The following is a 19,603-nucleotide window of genomic DNA, read 5'->3' as shown; positions in this document are numbered from 1 at the left end:
CTTCTAGATCAAAGCTTAGCTTACGTTCCCATGAAGTCGTTCCCACACATTCTGCCTGTTGTGTCATCCCTACTGCTGCCCAATTATTTTTTTCAAAGGCACTAGATTAAAATTCTCCTATGCTTATCTAACCAGCAAAGTAAAAGCTGACCCAGACAAGGAACTCCTACAGCACTCCTGAAAAATGGGGCAGGATTGGATTTCTTTATGGACTGCTAAGGAAAGTTTGTTCCATGACCACTGAGAAGGGTCAGCAAAGTGTGCACCCATTCCGTCCTAACATGGCATGTTATCAAGAGGACCCTGTCAGGACTGGTCAGGACACTCATTCCCTCCATACATGCACATGCATGCACCAACACAGGAAAGGGGGACCTTTGACCCGCCTGATGCTGTTGGACTTCAACTCCCATCATCACTGGCCATGTTGGCTGGGGTTGATGGGAGTTGAGGTTCAACAGCCATGGTTTTCAATCAGTGTGCCGTGGCACCCTGGGGTGCCTTACATGATGGCCAGGGGTCCTGCGGGAGACATTGGTCTCTGTCCCTCTTACCTTCCCTCTGATGCACTCTCGTATCTCTGTCTCCCAAAGGCTTGCACAGCTGTTTGTTGCAGCAGCCCTGGCTACCAGCTCCGCAGGCAAATGGTGCCTCTGGGTCTGGCCAGGGGGTGCTGTTTCCCAGGAGCTGAGGCAGCCTCAGAGTACGTAAGCAAGCAGGCAAGGGAGCCCAGCCAGCCAGTCTGCCAGCCATTGCTTATTCGGAATGGACAGACAAGTGGGAGGCTGGGAAGGCAAACTCTGCACTGGCCTTTCTTGTGCTTACTGTATGTGAAATATACTCAGAGCCGAGTTTGAATTTAATGCTCTTTATTCAGCTCATAGTAGCAATGAATGAATCTTTCCCCAAAACGTCTAACTATATATACATTATTTACACAATGGGCCCCGTGTGATTGGCTAATTCCGGGCTGCTCCTGTAGGCCAATCAGGATGCTGATTCACTTCATTCAGGAGCCTGATTGGCTGCTCTTGCAGGCCAACCAGGTTGCTGATTCACTTCCACCTGGAGCTGGATTAGGTGGCTCCTGCAGACCACTCAGACTGCTGCATTCTGGATCCTATTGGTCTAGGATACAGCTAAGTACATAACGGTATGCAAGGGCAGCCTGGGAGCTGAGGGCCACTGTGTTTGCAGCAGCACTGAAAAATGCATTTATTGGAGGCTAGATCTGCTGCCCTTTGGTTCTTGCCACCTGAGGCAATTGCCTCATGGGTAGACCACTCCCGGTTCCCTGTAGAATCAAAGAAGTCTTTCCCTGTTACATGTACCTTTTCTGGGACACCAGTATCAAAGACTGCACACAGCCGGATTAATTGGTCCTTGAAGTACATCACAGAGTTGTTCCACCTGGCCTTTGGCTTGGAGCCAATTTGATTCCCTCCCTCTCTTTCTTTTTTCCTTTCTCCTCCTGCGATGAGGCTACATTTTAATATTTTAATGTTTCAATATTTTAATACTGTATTTTAATTTTGTTTTTAAGTTGTAATCATTCAACTTGTTTTTATTATTGCTTGTTAGCCGCCCTGAGCCTGGCCTTGGCTGGGGAGGGCGGGGTATAAATAAAAATTATTATTATTATTATTGTCGTTATTATTATCTCTCAGCAATAAAATAATCCTTTGTCAGAGTCCTGCTCTGTGCTTTCTATCAAGTTTGCCTGTGTAATTTTCTCACTGGAGGAATCCTTTCAGGAATGAAGATAATATACTACTACTGCTACTACTACTACTTTTATTATTTATACCACATCCATTTGGCTGGGTTTCCCCAGCCAATCTGGGCGGTTTACAGTATATATATAAACATAGTAAAACCTCTGACATTAAAAACCACCTGATCTAGGGCTGCCTTCAGATCTCCATGGCAGGCTGATTGTTTTAGTATAGTGTGTAGATGCATCCTTTGTGGATCTGCAAAATTTGAACTGATATTCAGCCATTTGGTGAAGTAGCAGGACTTAAAATAAATAAAGACCAAACCAAACTCTTGATCAAAAATATGAATGGTGGGAGTAAAAATAAATAACAAGATGTATCAGGCTTAAAGACTGAAAGAAATATTTAATATTTAGGTGTATGGTTAACAGAAAATAATACAAACTTGTTCAAAGATAATTATTTAAAAACTTGTGAAGATTATTAAAAGAAATTTGCAAGCATGGGGCAGGATGAAACCTTCATTGGTGGGAAGAGCATCAACTATAATAACAAATATATTACCAAAAATGTTATTTCTCTTTCAATCAATACTGGTCGTGAATATAAGCCTCACTTTAACTTTTCACGGTTGGAATTTGGAGAAAAAGTGAGGCTTATATTCAGGCCAATACAGTACTTGTTCATCCTTTGTTTCCTATTCCAATAATATCTTATACGTTTTGATCAACATTTTAACTTTACATTCCAGCAGGTCTCTTTCCAATCGTGCAGCTTATATTAGCGACCTTATGGTATGCAGCCAGGAGCATGGGGCAAGCAGCTCCAGGAGCAAAGCAGCGCCCCCCCCCCCGCGTAGTCCCCCCCCCGTCCTCTCCCCCAAGGCCGGGAAGGGAGAGAGCGAGGAAGGGAAAAGACCCCTGGCAATGCAGCCCAACTCCCCCCCACCCCGCCCAGTATGCAGCCAGGAGCAGTGAGGAATGGAGCAGCTTATATTTGAGTAATTTTTTTTTCTCTGCCCCCCTCATTTTAAAGGTGCGGCTTATATTCGGGTGCAGCTTATATTTGGGCCAATATGGTATAATCTTCAACAATACATTGGACAATTGATATAGGTCATAACACTGATATGGATGCATAGAAGCGACTGTGGAATATGGATATAAAATTTACTGCACATTATAGTGTGAGGGGAAACTCTATGAAAATGTTATATAGATGGAATCTAACACCTACTAGATTGGCAAAAATGTATAAATCAAAATCAAACAAGTGTTGGAAACGTAAAGAAAGCACCTTTTATCATATGTGGTCATCTTGCAATAAGGTAAAAACGTACTGGGAAATGATATATAATGAATGGGAAAAGATGTTTAAGTTAACATTTGTTTTAAAAAAACAGAAGCTTTTCTTTTGGGAATTATAGGTACAGTATAGATAGTATAGAAATTTATTTATGTATGAAACCACAGGTGCAAGAATGTTATTTGCCCAAAAATGGAAAGATGAATGAATGAGCGAAAGATTGGTTACAAAAACGCATGGACTATGCAAAAATGGTGAAACTTACCAGAAGAATAAGAAATCAGGATAACAAACTTATTATAAAGGAATGGAAATGGCATAATGAATGGCTGGGGCAGGTTCCACAGGGGGGATGCACCGAGACACCCGATCTCAGTGATCACGGGTAGGAGGAGGAGTTACGCTAAGACCACATCATGACATTACCAAGGAGGCAGGTTTAGTCATTGTTTGAAGACTATCCTTGCCTCTGGGTCCGGTCTTGACCAGAAAGATACTGGAACCAACAAGGGAGACCCACATGACCTTAGAGTGCTGCTGTGCAATGCCAGGTCAATGATTCACAAGACCGCTGTCATCCACGACTTGATCATGGATATAGGACTTGACCTGGCAGGTGCAACTTGGCTGGATGAAGCAGATGTGCCTATTCTTGCCAGGTTTCTCTTACACACAGCAACCGAGATCATATGGGAGGGGAGGGGGGTGTTGCAGTTATTTTTAGGAAGTCGGTAGCTTGCACCAGGCATCCTATTGGAAAGACCCAGTTTTCTGAGTGCATGTTCTGGACGCTGAGCAATAGGGGCAGTACAGGATTCCTTTTCAGGTACTGACTTCCCTGCTGCACCAAGGATTCCCTGCCCAAGCTGCTTCAGGTCGTGGCAGATGTTCTCCTGGAGACACCTAGTTTGGTTGTCCTAGGGCAGGAACACCCAACTTCCAAGAGACTGCAATCTACTCCCAGGGAAAAAAACTAGCAGTGATCTACCCACTTGGGGGCGGGGGGGGACACCCAAAGTTTTTGAGCTTTTTGTAGGGGGGCGAGCAAATACTTCTGCCACTTTTGGGGGGGGACGCAACATGGATCGCTAAACAAGAAGTTGCGTGCCGAGGTCCCCCAAGTCAGCCCTAAATAATTCACAATTCACACATATTTTTTGTTTAAGGTTTTTGGCATAATTTTGGCCACAACTTTATTAAAATACATAAAAGTGAGTGGTTGCTTAGGCATTGGTTATGACTATCTGTCCCCCCGCCTGGGGACAGAACTGACTTCCAGATTCCAGCGAAAGCCAGTGAGGGAAAACAATAATGGGGAGAGCATGGAGCCGGGTACCAGACCCTCATCCCCCCCGCATGCTCCCGGAGGCTTGCGCAGCCCTAAGCCCCGTTCAGGGGTACGGACAAAAGAATGGCAAGCCCCTGGATTCCTTTAATGGAATTCCCTTTCCGCAGCAGCATTGGAGGGCAGGCACTTACCCCTCCACCAACCAATTTTTTAACCAATGCCTAACCGCCAATCGAGCCCTCACGCTCACCGCCAAACCACTCACAACTGCACCCAATTCCTCAACCCCAACGACACGGCAGTAAACCAAATCTCATAACCAGCTGGAGAGAGGTGCCCTCCATCATCCCTGTAAAAAGAAGAAGCTTGATGCTAATGTCAGGGTGCAAAATTAAGCACACACACACCCCAGGAATAAACTCTCTTAGCCACAGCACTATTAGTGTGCTTCCTGCACTGCATGGCAGACAACCACACCTCCCAAGGCAAGGACCTTCATGGCCACTGTGCTATCCACATGCTTTCTGGCCCTCTCGGTGGCAGGTGGGCCGTGGCTACCGCACCACGCATGTCACTGAAGCAATTGCGACCAAAATATTTTGAATCCAGGGAGAGCTGCCATCAACTCATCCAAGTCCTCATGCATGTGGGACTCAAACTTAAATGCCGGAGGAAGACAGAAAATCATTTCCGCCCTGCTGCACCACATGCGCTGCAGGGGGGACCTACATAGGTCACACTCAACCACACCAAAGGAAGGAACTCCTCCCAAAGTATTCCCCATCTGAACATCCGGGATACATTCACATGGGCAGGAAGGCCGAGATGGCGTCCCCAGTCCAGGCTCATCAGTGTGCTTGCCAGCTCAGTGCATGATGCTGTGGCTGACAATCCAAATGAGCACAGCTGCTCCTATGAAAAAAGGAAATAACAGACAGGCATCATTGATGATGCTTCCTGACGTAACCCTTGTCAGCGTCAGACTTCCGATGACCCGTATGCACAATCCTGTCTACTGACAGGCCCCAGTGCGCAGCCTTTGCAGCAGCACCTATTTGGAAGGAATGAGGCGTGTTCAGCGGTAGGCAAGCCGCAGGCTGCAATAACTGGCGCACAACATGAGCAATTAGATGCCTGTCTAACGGGAACCCATTTCTGTGCACTAGGATCGAGCCAGCCCCCAGGGGAACGAAAAGCCAAATATTTCTGGTATCCAATAACAGGGCAAGGGCCCGCCTCACCCGTGACTGGAAGCCTGATGGTGGCAACCCTGCCCACTAGGTCTGACTTAGAGCTCCAGACACTAATGACAAGCTTCAAAGCAGATAAGGAAAAGTCCTGAGGAAATAAGCGTCCAGACTCTCTCAGCCTCGTGCTGGGTCCAACACAAATTTTCCCAACCCTCAGTACACCAAAATTACAATGGAATACTGAAAGATGTCTCGCCTTGATCTTGAACCAGCAGACAAGTCTTAACTTGTTGTGGATACTGCATAGGTCAAAAATTGACTGGCTTCCGCCTGCTGTCCTGTGAAGGTTGGAGCCTATTCCAACCTTCCAAGGCCCCGCACACGACCCTTTTTTACAAGGGTCTCTGAAAAATTAAAGCTTTACTATAGCAGACTGAAATAGAGTCGAGAGTGGATTTCATGCTCTTTATTCAGCTCATAGTGGTGAGGAGGAATGAATGCCCCCTCAAAGTATCTGCTTTATATACATTATTTACACAATGGGCTGCATGTGATTGGCTAATTCCGGAATTCTCCGGTTGTGGATTCACTTCCATCTGGAGCCGGATTGGGTGGCTCCTGCAGACCAATCATATTCCTGCATTGTTCTAGGACCAATCAGACTGCTGCATTTTGGATCCTATTGTTCTAGGACCAATCAGACTGCTGCATTTTGGATCCTATTGTTCTAGGACCAATCAGACTGATGCATTTTGGATCCTATTCAACTCAGTACATAACACAGACATTGCAGCGGACTGAATTCTGATAGCCTTAGCAGTGCATCCTATCGCAGCAGCTGGGCCAAGTACTGCAGGACCTGCTCAGAGGATGGGGGCAAGCTCCTCTGAATGGCCGAGGACTGCCAGCTAATGCTAAGAAATCAGTCCAGGCCTTCTCATAAGACCTAAAAGCGGAAGGGGAAACGTAAGCTACTACTCCCTGTAATTATTAATTGTTGCCAATGTGCCACAGGAGCTCCAGAAAAATCCGGCTATAGCTGGGCATCCAACGCCCAGGATCTGAAGCTCTCCAACTGAAAAAATGGGATAGAGCGTCAGCGAAAACATTAGATGATCCCGTAATAAAGATAGCAGAAACACAATATTAAACCTTAAGCAGTGCAGCTGGAAAGCACATAAAAGGGGTGGAGACTCTGCCGGAGCAAGAGAACCGTTTTGCCAGGACGCTCACCACTGCCTGGTTATCAGACCAAGACAGACCCAATGGTCCCTTAACTCCTCAGTCCAGATGTGTGCTGCCACTACAATGGGGAAAACTCAAAGTTCTTTTTTGGGAGCAGTATCGCAAATGGGCCGAACTACCCAACAACGCAGGTGGCGCTGTGGGTTAAACCACAGAGCCTAGGACTTGCCGATCAGAAGGTCGGCGGTTCAAATTCCCGCGACGGAGTGAGCTCCCGTTGCTTGGTCCCTGCTCCTGCCAACCTAGCAGTTCGAAAGCATGTCAAAGTGCAAGTAGATCAATAGGTACCGCTCTGGCGGGAGGGTAAACGGCGTTTCCGTGCGCTGCTCTGGTTCACCAGAAGCGGCTTAGTCATGCTGGCCACATGATCCGGAAGCTTTACGCCGGCTCCCTCGGCCAGTAAAGCGAGATGAGCGCTGCAACCCCAGTCTCGGTCACGACTGGACCTAAAGGTCAGGGGTCCCTTTACCTTTACCCAGCAACAGAATACAGTGGTACCTCAGGTTACATACGCTTCAGGTTACATACGCTTCAGGTTACAGACTCTGCTAACCCAGAAATTTGCTTCAGGATGAGAACAGAAATCGTGCGGCGGCAGCACAGCAGCAACGGGAAGCCCCATTAGCTAAAGTAGTGCTTCAGGTTAAGAACAGTTTCAGGTTAAGAACGGACCTCTGGAACAAATTAAGTACGTAGCCAGAGGTACCACTGTAGTCCAAAAGGAGAAGCTTGTTTTGTTTTGTTTTGTTTTGTTATAACAATGGCTAAGTGGGGGATACGAACCCTGTCTCCCAGGTCCTTAGTCCTGCACTCTAGCCACAAACCATAATGGCTCGTCTCTAGAATGGCGGTTGCCACTATCAGCGCAAAACAAACTAGAAGAAAATAAACTTATTCAGAAGCAGCATAGTTCAAGAGCATACACAGAGCGCTCATAATCATTGGAGGCACAGAGAGCCTCTGGCTCCCTCTGTCTGCCTCAGATACACATTAGCAACAACTGAGCATGCAAGCAGATGTCACGTGTCACAGAGACTTAACAATTTACTGTACCGCTAACTGTAGCAGGCTTAGGCTTGGATGTTATGTGCAGGTCGTGAAGGCCTCCCTGCTTCTGCTCCTAAGAATATTTGTCTTACTGCAATATTAAAGGAAGCTCAAAATAGTGCTCCCGCCGAAGGCTAGATTAAAATTCAGCCAACAGCACTGCACACACCCAAAATTAAGCCAACCTTTGGGGATACTATAAACGAAAGTGATTCCAGCTAAGCTGGGAACAGCCCTGACTAGCCCCACAATTAACAAACTGGCAAAATGGGGAAAACATTTTTGCAAAAGAAAGCCCCTAATGGGAAAGGCAAGCCAAGGAGGATTACACACAGGCAGCACTCACAGATACAGGGAGAATCTTTCCAAAGGGCAGGGTAAGGGGTGGGGTGGGAAATCAAACGGGGGAAAGGGGTGGAATTAAATTAATTAAGGAACTAGAGAGCTTTAGAAAGAAAGGGGAAATAAAGAAATGTAACCAGACCGCTCCACTGTCCTCCAGACGGTCCAAGTGCTCTAGGTCATCCGATGCACACAGCAAAATAGCCAAGTCAGTGCTGCGTGACTTGATTTTATAACCTTTGGTCCATCCCCCTAAATGGCAACACCAAAATTTGCCCAGTAACCCACCCGCCCAATCACTGCGGATGGTCATCCATACTAACCCGCCCAGCAACAGAGGGGGGGCCTATTCAGATCCCACCACAACACATGCTCTCTCTGAAGGAGAACACACTTAATCCCGCCATCTTCCGTTCTTGAAATTGTGCGCAAATAATGGACAGAGTGAGGGGGCAGGGCCAGGCCTCATTCCCCCCTGCGGAGGAAATAGAGCCTGCGGTCAACTTCTATCAAGGGGGGATCGATCTGTTGATTGTGGTCAATTGGTTGGACATCCCTGTCCTAGGGGATTTTAACACCTATGCCGACATGACTTTACAAGGGGCACTCCGGACTTTGTGGAAAGCATGGCCTTCATGGGGTTGTCCCTGAATAAGTTTGGCCCAACTCATAGTCGCGGACATGCCTTAGACCTGGTGTTCACCTCTGTGGACGTGGGTGATTCAACAGTAAGTAAAATGAAACAAAAGAGGTGCCATGGTCGGATCACTTCCTGGTGCAACTGGACTTCTCAACATCCCTTCCCTTCTGCTGGAAGGTGGGACCAATTTGGATGGTCTGCCTCCGCCACTTCGTGGATCTAAATGGTTTCCAAAAAGTGGTAGGGGGTGTTTTATCCCGCGTTGATGGCCTTTCAGATGATTCCATGGTGGCCTGCTGGAATGCAGAGTTAACCAGAGCTGGCTCTGAAGCGCCCTCTCCGACTGCATGGAGTCCAGACAGCCGCATGATTTTCCCCAGAGCTGAGGGCAATGAAACAATTGCTGAGACAGCTAGAGTGCGGGTGGCAGAAAACTGATTCTGATTCTGAATCGGACCAGACATGGGTTAGAGCTCAATTTGACGAGCCTACCAAGTGGCGATAAGCAATGGCAAAGAGGACCTTCTTATAAGGAAGCTCCCCTTTAAGATTCTGCCTTTCCTTGTGCTGCACAAACTATTGATTCCTTAGCCCCAGGTATCCATATATCGGGTATCTTGCCGATTGGAAGGTTGGCAGTTCGAATTTGTGCAATGGGGTGAGCTCCCATTGCTCTGTCCCAACTTCTGCCAACTTAGCAGTTCCAAATCACACCAGATAAATCTGCAGCAGGAAGGCAAACGACATTTCCATGTGCTCTGGCTTCTGTCACGGTGTCCCCTTGCATCAAAAGTGGTTTAGTCATGCTGGCCATGTGACCTGGAAAGCTGTCTGTGGGCAAACGGCGGCTCCCTTGGCTTGAAAAGCAAGATAAGCGCCGCACCCCATAGTCACCTTTAACTGGACTTAACCGTCTGAGGATCCTTTACCTTTTACCGTATTTTTTCCTTTATCTGAACTCTGCTCCCAAAAGAACCTGCCCAGGCCATTATCTGAGGCTCTGCTCCAGAGGCAAGGGGCTATGGTATCCTTTTAAGGAGGAAAGTTTGTGCGGATTATGGGAAAACCAGCTTCATATAACCAACCTGCTTTCTAATTAATGCAGGAAGAGGGAAATAGCATAGACTAAGCTGTTCTGCCAGGCTTAGATGTCCACTTCCCCTTACTTTGGGAGGAACTAGGTAATCAAACTTCTCCTGTCCCCTAGTCTACCTGAGAAGCTCAGCAGGTGAAGAGGTTTGCATGGAGGAAGTCTAGATCGTAAAGCATGCACATTTCCAGAAACAGCAGCAGCACAAGTAACCTTCAGGCTGTTTCCCTCAAAGATGGTTCCCAGCCTTACTGCCTCCTCCTCCTGCCTAGAAGCATTTGCTTCAAACTCCCTTTTCCCGTGCCCTCAAACACACAGTTACCCTGGCACCTTTTGTGGCATCTGACTCCCCAGGCCAAAGGATCCTTCTATGGCCTATCAACACATTTTTGTAATGCTAACAGGTCTGCTCTTCCTCCAGCCAGCCAGGTTGGTTTGCATAAGCCAGCCCAGGAATTTCTTTGCAGCTTGCGTTGTCCCTTCATACCACAAATAACCAAAATCCTAGCATTTATTAATTTCTAGGTTTATACTGTCTATAACACTATTTTGTGACATTAAATCTCTGCTGGGGTTCTATCACCAAAGAATACTTGCCCCAAACTTGGATATTAACATGCTGGAATTTTCCTATATTATTATTATTATTGCGCCAATGAGGATGTTATGTCTAATTCTTCACTAAAAGCTTCCATTTGACACATCTGTGCGTTGAATGTTATCTTGTTATTATGAGCGCAGTAGTCTGGGAACATAAAGTCTTGCTGTACACATTTCATGGTTCTGCCAGTTTGACCCTGAAGCTCACTGGGTTACAGCTTTTCTCCTAAGAGGCAATTTCAAAATAAAGATAAGTTTTTAAATATCCCTATAGAAATGCAGAAAGAAATGTAGGGTGCTATCCAACATTAGCTGTGCTCAGAGTAAGCCCACTATTTTCAGCAGGTCTGTTATATAACCTAGTTTGATCTAATCCATAGCTTTTTAATTGTTTCAGTTTTAAAAAAATTAATTTAGTTGTCATTTCTGTTGTTTTATATACTTTGACTGGAAGGGTCGCTTTGTGCAACATCCAGGGAACTTCTGTTATGAGAGGCTGCATAAAAGCAGTTACTCAAAAACAAATTGAATAAGTCATGAGTGTGTAATGTGTGGTTCTGTCTTCAGTGTTTATTCTTCTACCATGTTATTGTGTGTGAACAGAGCTTGATGATTATCAGATATGTTGTCCTTTAAAACTCAAGTGGGGAACCTGTGCAAAGTGGTCACACTCCTCGTTTTACAGAGGACAGCCCTCTATTTGAAAGCTGCGTCCAGTCCAAATTGTGGGAACTACATACATTTGCAGAGTATGTGGAAGACAGACAGCCCTGGGTCCTTTGATTCTTTAATTACTGTATTTTTTGCTCTATAAGACTCACTTTTTCCCTCCTAAAAAGTAAGGGGAAATGTGTGTGCGTCTTATGGAGCGAATGCAGGCTGCGCAGCTATCACAGGAGGCAGAGCAGCAAGAGGGATTGCTGCTTTCATTGCGCAGTGATCCCTCTTGTTGTTCTGGCTTCTGAGATTCAGAATATTTTATTTCTTGTTTTCCTCCTCCAAAAACTAGGTGACTCTTATGGTCTGGTGCATCTTATAGAGCGAAAAATACGGTAGTTCTCTTTTCTCTCCTATAAAAACGATGCACTCTCTTTTAAAGTTCAAATAACACACGACTTTTACTTAGTGTACTTGCACTTGTAGATTAAAATACACAATGTAGGTAAAGGTAAAGGGACCCTTGACCATTAGGTCCAGTCGTGACCGACTCTGGGGTTGCAGCGCTCATCTCGCTTTATTGGCCGAGGGAGCTGGCGTACAGCTTCCGGGTCATGTGGCCAGCATGACTAAGCCGCTTCTGGCGAACCAGAGCAGTGCACAGAAATGCCGTTTACCTTCCCACCGGAGTGGTACCTATTTATCTACTTGCACTTTGACGTGCTTTTGAACTGCTAGGTTGGCAGGAGCAGGGACCGAGCAATGGGAGCTCACCCTGTCGCGGGGATTCAAACTGCTGACCTTCTGATCGGCAAGCCCTAAGCTCTGTGGTTTAACCCACAGCGCCACCCGCGTCCCTCACAATGTAGGTAGATGATACTTAATTTGCTAGAACATCTAACACCCTAACATTTAACATCTAATTAGATTAAACATGAAAGCTCATACCTTGAAAGCTTATATTTAGTTGATCTTAAAGGTGCCACTGGAATTATTAAAAAAGATTTTTACATCTTCCATCTTGTTATTTATTATGACTTTGACAGATCAACCCGGCTTTCCACCTGAATCTAACTCTGAGGAAGACAGCAGCACAATGGAACATATCTGCTGGTCAGCTGAGACTGTTCCGCTAACTGCTATAACTGTACCAACTCTATAACGGACACTGAGTGTACGACATCACAGAGTTCTGCAGTTCTTGTAATTAACCCTTTACATAGGCGTTTTCGATGCTTACATCCCACACAAATCTGGTTTAAAGATAAGGAACTCTGGTGGCAAGGTTTTCCTGATCGGGATTCTATAAATCTACGAATAGCCATAACTGTCAAACCAATCATAGTTGGGAGAAGGCACTTGTAGCTCCAGTGACAGTTGCATTCAGAAGCACCCCCAAACTGCAAACCTGCTCTTTCAGGGAAAGTGCAACCTCATCTAGAGTAGGCAGTTTAGCACTTGATCTAATTGGAGGTTTGCATTATGTTTCTCTTTTAAAAGTCTGCTTTCACTTATGAGAATGCTACAGATCACAGCTTTGAATATGTCCTGAACCTCTGTTAAAAACTTTAACTTTCAAACTAGTCGGCCAGGAAAATTGTCCAACGCAATGGAGTCTGAGCTCTTAGGCCACATTCTTCGCTCCAAGAGCTCTGCAAGGCTGTCTGCTTGCAGATGCACCCGTCAGTATATTTCTTTTATCTTGGTGCCCTCCCAAGGTTGCTGAACTGCAGTCCTACCACACCTGCCCATTGGCCATGCTTGCTAGGGCTAATGGGACTAAGGGTTTAGCAACTTTGGAAGGACAAAGATTCCCCACACCTGCATTAAAAGCTAGCAGATGCCCACTGGGGGAGGAAGAGGAGTGCGGGGGGAGTGCACCGCCCCTGGCAACGCGGCAGCCCCCCCACCCATGCTGGACACCACACCCCTGCAGGAGGAACGCCCCGCCCCCAGGGCATATGCCCCGCCCCTGCGGGTGGCGCACCACGCCCCCAGGACTCGCACCAGCCCCACCCCCGCCTGCTCTCCACCCCTCAGTGCCAGAGCACGAGGCTCCTCCACTGGAGATGCCAATCCTGCTGCCATGTGCGCCTAATTAATTAGCCCAGCATCATCTTTCCCACAGAGGCCAACCATATGTTCTCTCCTGCTGTTGTTCCCCTGCAACTGGCAATCGGGGGCATGATGCCTGTTTTATTTTGCAGCCGTTATGGCTTCTAGCATTGGTAGCCTTATCCTTTGTGAATTTGTCTAATCCCCTTTTAAGGTTAAAGGTAAAGGACCCCTGGATGGTTAAATCCAGTCAAAGGCTGGACTATGGGGTGCGGCACTCATCTAGTTTCAGGCCAAGGGAGCCGGCTTTGGCCACAGAAAGCTATCTGGGTCATGTGGCCAGAGGACTAAACTGCTACTGGCGCATGGAGGAACTTGACAAGTGCCAGAGCGCACGGAAAAGCCGTTTACCTTCCCGCCACAGCGTTACCTATTTATCTACTTGCACTGGTATGCTTTTGAACTGCTAGTTTGGCAGAATCTGGGCAGCCATCACTACAATTTGTAACAAATTCCATAGTTAGCCATGCACAGGGTGGAAAAGTGCTTCCTTTTCCGTGTCTGCTTGGGTGGACAATGATGTGGATGCCACATGGTCACTTGTTCTCATGTGTGTTGCTGTGTGAAGTGTTGGATATGGCTAGAGCCCCATGACTGAATGCTTCATAGTGCATAAACTTTTTCTGGTAGGTTGAAAACTAGCATGTCAGAAGAGATGGCTACGCTATTAACCTGACATTCCCATTTTCTGAATGCAGGTGTTTTATGATTATTTGTGGGGTTGGGTTGGGGATGTGAAGTAACAGTCATGTGCAATTCACACTACCCTTCTTCGGTCTGACTTAGGACAACCAAGACGCAGATTGCTACCCTCAATGTGTTTTCTTTCTCTCTCTCAAAGCTGGGGGAGTATGCATGTCAGTGAAACCCCTCCTCTGATGCCACAGCCAATCCAGGCAGGAGTGCCAGTCCCAGGGTAGATGCCAACCTGCATACCTGGCCCCAGCCCCTTGGCTCCAGGAGGTGAGTCTTTGTGTGTGTGTGTGTGTGTGTGTGTGTGTCTTTGAAATATAGTCGGAGTGGAGAGTGGATTTCATGCTCTTTATTCTGCTCATAGTGGTGAGGAGGAATGGAAATTCCCCCAGAATGTCTGCTTTATATACATTATTTACACAATGGGCCCCACGTGATTGGCTTATTCCGGGATTCACCTGTAGGCCAGTCAGGTTGCAGATTCACTTCCACCTGCAGCTGGATTGGGTAGCTCCTGTGGACCAGTCAGACTGCTGCATTCTGAATCCTATTGTTCTAGGGCCAATCAGACTGCTGCATTTTGGATCCTATTCAACTCAGTACATAACAGTCTTCCCAATGTTTGTCCTTGATTTAGCAGTGACCGAGGGTCACTGGGACTAGGAGCCCCCCTCCTGCTCCCAGAAAAGGTTATTTATGTATGAACAACTACAGCCCATGTTTTGTTAGCCCCCAAATGGAAAACGAGCGAGGTCCCAACCAAAGAAGAATGGCAACTTAAGTTGACAAAATATGCACAACTTGCAGACTTAACATATAGAATAAGGGAACAAGAAGAACGTATGTTTAAAGAAGACTGGAAAATGTTTTTTGAATATGTGGAAAATAATTGTGTACAGCTGAAGAGATTAATTCAGCAGTGTAAATAAATTTGATTGATGCAATAATGGAATACTGATTGCTATATTTTTTGTAAAATATGCAGGGATTAAAAAGAAAAAGGAAAGTCACTGATATCTTAAGGATGTAAAATGAGTATTTAAATTGTAAAACAGAAAATTTGATTTTAAAAAGGGTCAGGAGCAAGGAGACAGAGGGATAAAATTTAAGATTTTAACTGACGCGAAAGATAGAGGGGGCTTTGCCCTGCCAGACTTAAGACTTTATTACGAATCAGCAGCATTTTGCTGGTTGAAGCAATGGCTACTTCTGGAGGATACAGACATTTTGGACTTGGAAGGATATGACAATAGTTTTGGTTGGCATGCATATTTGTGGTATGACAAGGTAAAGGTGTATAAAAGTTTCAAAAACCATATTGTAAGGAAAGCACTGTATAACGTTTGGAATAGATATAAGGATTTATTGGAAAGCAAAACCCCCAGATGGCTGTCACCAATGGAAGCAAAGGCAGTGAAAAAACTTAACATGGACTCTAATTGGCCCAAATATTGTGAAATCTTAGAACAAGATGGTGAAAAGCTGAAGCTTCAAAGTTTTGAGAAGCTAAAGCATAAAGTTCGAGATTGGTTACATTATCGTCAGATAAATGAGACATTTAAGCAGGACAGGAAACTTGGCTTTCAGAAGGAGAGGTCAAAGTTAGAAACAGAATTGCTAGAACCCAATACTAAGAATCTATCTAAAATGTACAATTTGCTGCTGAAATGGAACACACAGGATGAAACGGTGAAATCAGCTATGATTAAATGGGCACAGGACATTGGTCATGATATTATGTTTGCTGACTGGGAACAGTTATGGACCACCGGCATTAAATTTACGGCATGTACTGCCTTGAAAGAGAATATAATGAAAATGATCTACAGGTGGTACATGACCCCAGTCAAGCTTGCAAAGATCTACCATTTCCCAATAATAAATGTTGGAAGTGTAATGAGACTGAAGGCACTTTCTACCATCTTTGGTGGACCTGCCCAAAGATTAAGGCCTACTGGGAAATGATCTATAATGAAATTAAGAAAATCCTTAAGTGGACATTTGTAAAGAAACCGGAGGCTTTTCTCTTGGGCATGGTCGGCCAATTGGTACCAAAGAAAGATAGGACATTCTCTTTGTATGCAACTACAGCAGCAAGAATCCTGTTGGCAAAGTATTGGAAGATGCAAGAACTACCCTCTCTGGAAGAATGGCAGACGAAGGTGACTGAATACATGGGACTGGCAGAGATGACCGGCAGAATCCGTGACCAGAGGAAAGAGACAGTGGAAGAGGACTGGAGAAAATTTAAAATATATCTCAAAAACTATTGTAAAATTGTGGACTGATAAGATGTCAAGGGGTGAGAAACAAAGAATTACAGCTGTAAATGTTAAATCTTAAGTAAATTTAAAAGAGACTTGATTAAAAATTGACTGAAGGGTTGCTTGAAAAAATGATAAAATAAGGATGTGGTGAAAGGAAGGTATGGGGAAGTCAAATTTTTGTTGTATGTTTTTGATGTGTGTGTTTTGTTTTGTATTGTCTTTTGTATGTGTAAAAAACCAATAAAAATCATTTTTTTTAAAAAAAGGAGCAAGGAGACAGAGGAAACCTTGAGGCAGGAATGGGCTTGATTTGGTCAGAGATGGCAACTAAGGTAAGACTGCAATCGTAGGCACACTTAACCATTGGTAAACACCAGTGAATGTAAAATAACACCTTTATTAAGAAACATGTGTAAGATTAAGTTGTGGGGCCAGGTAGAAAATTTAGAGAACTGATAGGTATAGAGATCTGATGTGGAGAATTATAATGCAGTGTGTTTGTTTTCATTTTGAAACATATTAAAAACTCTTATTCATTTGATTCACTGCCAGCTAAGAAACAAATCTAGAAATCCATGAAATTCTATACTCAATAATGTCTGATAATCAGTCACTCAACCCAATCCCATAATATAAAACCTTAATCAAGAGCTAAATTAATGAGGACCTCCACAGTCTGTACAAGTCCTCCATCTGTGGGGGCATGGCACCCAGTGTGCACAGGGGTGTGTGGCGCATGTTAGGGGGGCACCGCGATGGTACCCTAGCGGAATAGTGGTGCCAGGGGCGGTGCACTCCCTCCGCACCCCCGTTCCTCTGCCAATGCATGTGACCCAGTGGGAAGACCCAAAGCGAAGACCCTTGATACTTGATTATTCTACGTAGACTCTCTGACTGCGAATGTTCTGTTTAGCCATTTGAGCACCAGCCACTGTGTGGACCCTCCTTCCCCATGAATTTGCCTCATCATTGTCCACTTGTTCCTTACCAAAAACCCTTATGGTTTGCATATTTTCAGCTAAGGACTGAAAAAGGCAAAGCAGACAAACCTTGCTTGTGCCAAAAACACAATAATTCCCACTTAACACTCAATCCAATCCATCTACTCAAATCCATCAGAAGGTGGTGATTTCTGCATGTCAGGGGTTTGGACTAGATGACCCTTGATGTCCCTTCCAGTTCTATGATTCTACAATTCTAGTCTCATAGCGGACTAGTAGAAATAAATAAATTGCAGGCTTGTTGTTGACTTATTTGCAAGAGTGGTTTTAAATCACCGAGTTTGCTTTTCATTTTTTCCTGACATTTCCCCTCCACCCATCCTCATAATTCACCTAATGCCTCCTTTGCTGTCTATTTTTCTTCTCAGGTGGCATGGCAGGAGGTGGCACGATGATGTTGAAACAAGTTTGGGGTAAAGCAGATAATCCATCAGTGCCTAGTTATGATCCCACTTTTCCAGGCCGACCTACTGACAAGTTTGAGGTGAGGAGGGACTTTCTATCAAGGTATCCCTCACCTGCAACTGCTCTCTCCAAGGCTCTCTGTAACATAGGGCTGGCCCACCTGTGAGGCAGGGTGAAGCAAACTTTCTGCACTCATTTTGATGTATTTTTTGCTAATATTTACTAATAATTTACTAGTTACAAAGTTGTATAAAAGTCTTGATGATTTCCTTGCTTGGGCAGTGCTTTTGGGAATTGACCTAAAGAAGAAGAAGAAGAGTTTGGATTTGGTACCCTGCTTTATCACTACCCAAAGGAGACTCAAAGCGGCTAACATTCTCCTTTCCCTTCCTCTCTCACAACAAACACTGTGAGGTGAATGGGGCTGAGAGACTTCAAAGAAGCGTGACTAGCCCAAGGTCACCCAGCAGCTGCATGTGGAGGAGTGGAGACATGAACCCAGTTGAGTCTACCGCTCTTAACCACTGTACCACACTGGCTCTCAAGGTGCTGTCCTGCAAGAGCAAGCTATGGCGTGACATCTGTGGAACAACTCATGGTTAGCTTGTAGTTTGTTAAAGAATCCAAGGGTTAGCATTATGTGCAGATCTGAACACTGTATTGCTTGCATGTCAGTGGTTTGATTGCTGTTGTGTTGGAGGAGGGGGTCTACTTTCTACATTCCTTAAACAGGCTGAAAACCAGTGTGCTGTGGTGGCTAGAACTGAGGAAATCCATGAAGCTCCCTGGGTGACTTTGTGCCACTTGCTATCTCTTGACATACAGTAAGCGGCCTCACAAGTGGTGTTGTGCAGGGCTGGGTGAGCGGGAAAAAACCCTGGACTCTTTGAGGCAAGGCAGGGTATCCTTTCCCCTAGTTCTGTCACCCAGAGCAGCTGGAAGAAACCAAAATAATTTAATCATTTGCACTGAGGACAAAAAGTTAGATGGAATAAAAACAAGGCTACACCAGACATCCTTGAACAGAATGGAGAAGCTTTGTAACAGATAACAACATTTGGAGATACCATGGGGTAGAAAAAGCAGCCAATCATGCTTTGCCACTTCTTTTGAATCAAGGTTGCGTATGCAGCAGTTGATTCAACACAATATTATTCCTGACCTCCTCTCGCATTTCCCAACAGTTCTCAGCGCAGAAGTCTCGCTACTTGAAGCTCTGGTGAGTCTGGGCAAAATTTGGGACTTGGAATGTAGAACTAGGCTGGCCACAACCAATGTTATGGGATGCAATTAAAATCTCAAAGGGGTTTCCCTTCCTCATTCCAAACTAGTCCTTTTCAATAACAGTAAGAGTTATCTTTGTGGGAAATTGTGGTGCCAGCCCACAATAAGGGGAATCTTTTACAGAGCCGAGTAACCTTAAGGTTTTGATCTTTGCTATTTCTTCAGCAATGCTCTCCTCTAAAAAGAGAGAGCCACCCAGTGTCATCTGGAGAAATTCCATTTGATGACTGACAGTATCTGAAAGCAAGGGTCCCTGCTTCTGGTCTTGGAGAGTGCTTTTGCCCTCCTCGTCCACTGCCTGGATTTTAATGGTTGGGAAGAATCAGGACACTAGCATATTCTGAATGAAAAACATAGCTGGCTTTAACAGTTGATTTTGTTGGGAATATATGTGATCTGAATATTATATGCACAAAAATGGCTTGAGGAGACTGTACCTACTAAAACAGAATGGCAACTGCAATTGACAGAATGTGTACAACTGGCAAGTTTGACTTGGAAAATTAGAGATCCAAAAGAGACTGACTTTAAGGAGGACCGGAAAATGTAGATTTTTTAAAACTCAATGGAAACATGTTAAAATGCAAGTAGGATTTGAGTAAAAACTGCAGAGGAAAGTCTGGTGGAGTTTTTTTGTGAAGAAGCTAAGGCATAGAATAAATATAATATGCAGTAAGAATTGGAACTTTGGGGAAGCCATGGAGGGGAAGTCCTAG

General features: G+C 45.2%; 2 long non-coding RNA genes across 3 annotated transcripts; one reads left to right on the top strand and one right to left on the bottom strand.

The window, feature by feature from the left end:
• Window positions 1-2,618: 2,618 nt before the first annotated feature.
• Window positions 2,619-13,011, bottom strand: LOC309362163. Of its 2 annotated transcripts, XR_014164812.1 has the most exons (3): window positions 12,071-13,011; window positions 10,449-10,691; window positions 2,619-5,223 (listed from the first exon to the last, which is right to left on the bottom strand). It is a non-coding gene; the product is annotated as an uncharacterized lncRNA (long non-coding RNA). The 2 variants fall into 2 exon arrangements; XR_014164813.1 differs by lacking the exon at window positions 2,619-5,223 and having other exon boundaries at window positions 10,359-10,691.
• Window positions 13,012-13,150: 139 nt separating this feature from the next.
• LOC309362204 lies at window positions 13,151-17,953 on the top strand. Its single transcript, XR_014164873.1, has 3 exons — window positions 13,151-13,627; window positions 14,079-14,200; window positions 17,567-17,953. It is a non-coding gene; the product is annotated as an uncharacterized lncRNA (long non-coding RNA).
• Window positions 17,954-19,603: the final 1,650 nt, after the last annotated feature.

This window comes from Podarcis melisellensis, assembly GCF_964234715.1.
Source record: "Podarcis melisellensis genome assembly, chromosome: Z".
NCBI lineage: Eukaryota > Metazoa > Chordata > Lepidosauria > Squamata > Lacertidae > Podarcis > Podarcis melisellensis.
This window is presented reverse-complemented; position numbering and strand designations above follow the sequence as displayed.